We start from the raw sequence: 2,948 nt of genomic DNA, 5'->3' as shown, positions 1-2,948 counted from the left end.
CCAATTTTATTATCACCATCTCATGCAAGCCTTGACTAAACACAAGTATACATGGTAGAATTTAAAATTAATTTTGAAACTCAAAACTTGTCCGTTCCCTCTTGCTTGGAGGCATTTGAATTTAAAATTAGCCAATATACGCAACTTTCGATAATAGAGGAAATATACAAGGCAGTTTTTTTTTAACAACGTGGTGCAATTATTGACAAAACGGACGAAACATCTTGCCGTGACTGTACACACAGCTTTCTTTTTAGACAATAACGGAAACATAACCCACCCTCAATTTTGTTGCAAGTTTTGACTTTTACTAGAAAGAAAGGCTGTTTCGAGCTAGTACACGTCCAAGAAAGAGGTAGACATGAAATTAGGCAAAATAAATATTTTTTACTGTACGCTCAATGGTATCAGGCATAGTTGTAAAAATAACTTTCAGAGTTAGATAAATTTCTGAAAACTAGTGCTACATAGAAAAAAAATATAAACTTTTATCGTACATACCTCGCCAGATCTTCGGAAATTTCAAACGTTGAGAACTCTCGAGTTCTAGCTGCATTACGTAACATGTTTGAAAGAAACAAATCCACCAAGGAACAAACAAACTCGAGGAAAATCGGCAAACACTATATAATAAAAACACACTGCAGGTTCGCCGATATAAAGACGTTGCCAGTTAAATTCAAAACTCGCTGAGTCGGTAACGTAGGCTCTCCCAGATTCTCATAATTCCCGATATTCACGCAAGTTCAGAGATTCTTGCAAATCCTGGAATTCGAGTTTCGTCCGCCTGCCACGGCAGTTCTAGTGTCGCCCTAGTTACCCGAAAAGCCGTCTGGTTCCCCCGGTTGGTTAAAACTCTGCCGGAGGTAAGCAAAATAGGCACATTCAACGAGAATATGCCGAATACTTAAAAGAATATTACAAACACGACACATTCTTGCTAGAACTTCTTCTCGGCGAGAGGGTCGAGACGAGGAATGCCAAGCACCTATGGTGGGCTTAATGGCGTGAAGCTCGTTCCCCGTTTCCGTACCCCACTCGGCCTGCCAAGTGTCAAGAAGGGAACAACGAAGCAAAAATTCTGCAGGTCGCTAGCTGGCAAAAGGTGGACGAGAACGTCGCCATCTGCATCAGCAGACTTGGCGGCAGCATCAGCTGCTTCGTTCCCCTGGATGCCCACGTGGCTAGGGACCCAAGAGAAGCGTACATCGGCACTGGCAGATAAAGAGACAAGCCGTCTAAAAATGCGTTGCACTGCCGGATGCCGGGAATATGGCGAATCCAGAGTCTGCAACACGCTGGTCGAATCACTGCACATAAGGACTTTCTTCAGACCATTGATGACTGCAAAGTCCAGTGCGTTTAGAATGGCGTACAACTCTGCCGTATAGATGGAGCAGGCAGGATGTAGCGAGTAGCTGGAACTTTGAGAGTCTAGGACAAAGTCGCAACCAACTGATTCGACTGTCTTGGACCCATCCGTGTAAAACACATTAAAATTGGGGTGCTTCGCATGAAGTTCTAAAAACCGTTGCTGGTATACAATAGGGTGTATCTAAAAAAACTTTTTTTTCGAAATGTTAAGGTGGGTAGTGCGGAAAAGTGGCCACTTGTGACCAAAAAGACGTCAGATGTTTTGAAGGTCGTTTAGGTGGCGTGCATCGACCTTGAAGTTCTCATAGTGATTAGGTTATGCAACACGCACAACAATTTCACAAAACTGTTATTATTTGGCTATTTCATGTCTTTTTTTGTGCATTATGGTCGTTTATTGTTTTGTTTATATTATGCTTTTGCTGGAGAGTGGAGAAAACAAGAGAAGAAGAAAGTGAAGCGAACGAAACAGAACTGGGTGGGAAAGGGGATGTGTTCTTGGGGTTATGGCAGATGGAGAGGGGGAGAAGTAGTTGAGAGCGGCAGACAGCAGGCAAGCATCCGTGCTCTTTGAGGGGGTAGAGGAGGGGAGGGGTTTGTTTGTTTTCAATATGAGATGCTTAGTCTGCCTTGTTCTTTGCGGCTGTAAACTGTTTGGCGTGTTGCGCTTGTGTGTCGATAATTGAATATTACTTGCTTGCATGCATTTTTGTCGATGTTTACTGTGCAGCTACCATTTTATAATTGTTAGAAAGTGATTTTGCAAAATGAGTAAGAAGAAAGTGTTGCATCAAACTGACAAGGACTTCTTATTTGGGTGGCCAGAAGAGCTTTCGGACAATAGACTTCCAAGTTATTGTGATGTTATGAAACATTTTCTTTGGGAAAAGAAGTGCAGAAAAGATGCAAGAGGCGAAAATCCCTCCCTCAGAGATTTGGCGAACGCTACCGCGAATAAGACGATACAAATCTGGACAAAGGCTTTGATTCCTACAGTGTCTAAAAAAAACGAGTGATGAACATGATTTTGGATTATAACAAATCTTCAATGAATTTGCAAAAATCTGGAAAACGTGCCTCGGCTGAAGAAAAGGTGAAACGTTTTAAGGAAAGTGGACAAAAACTCTGATATTTGCTCGTGCAAATGTACCGTCCCAGGAAATTTATGCAACTGTGAAAGAGTGAACAAAGTGCCAGAAGCAGAGCGACCTTTTCTTATGGATCAGGGAACGAATAGGAAAATGACAATTGGAAAGGTGGATTCGAAATGACAGAATAAATTCGAAAAAAGACTGAAAGAAGGGAGAAACTGTCTGCGTCCAAGACAAACGTTACGGATACCAGTATGAATAAGAGGACGGGATCCTTGGCGACGGAAGAATCTTCGAGTACAACTGAAATTTCTGGAACTAGCGAAAATGATGCGGATTTTGAGTCCGTAAAATCAACCTCAAAATCAGTAAAAAAGGCAGACACGCCTCGATCTAAAAAACGTTGCTTCAGCTGCCTATAGAACCGGGGCTTCGAGGAGACAAGTTGCTCTTATAGTATCTGCTACTTTGGAAGATGTGGGA

Source organism: Lepisma saccharinum, assembly GCF_977018435.1.
Source record: "Lepisma saccharinum chromosome 12 unlocalized genomic scaffold, izLepSacc3.1 SUPER_12_unloc_1, whole genome shotgun sequence".
In the NCBI taxonomy this organism is placed as follows: Eukaryota; Metazoa; Arthropoda; class Insecta; order Zygentoma; family Lepismatidae; genus Lepisma; species Lepisma saccharinum.
The sequence above is the reverse complement of the archived record's forward strand: the minus strand, read 5'-3'. Positions refer to the sequence as shown.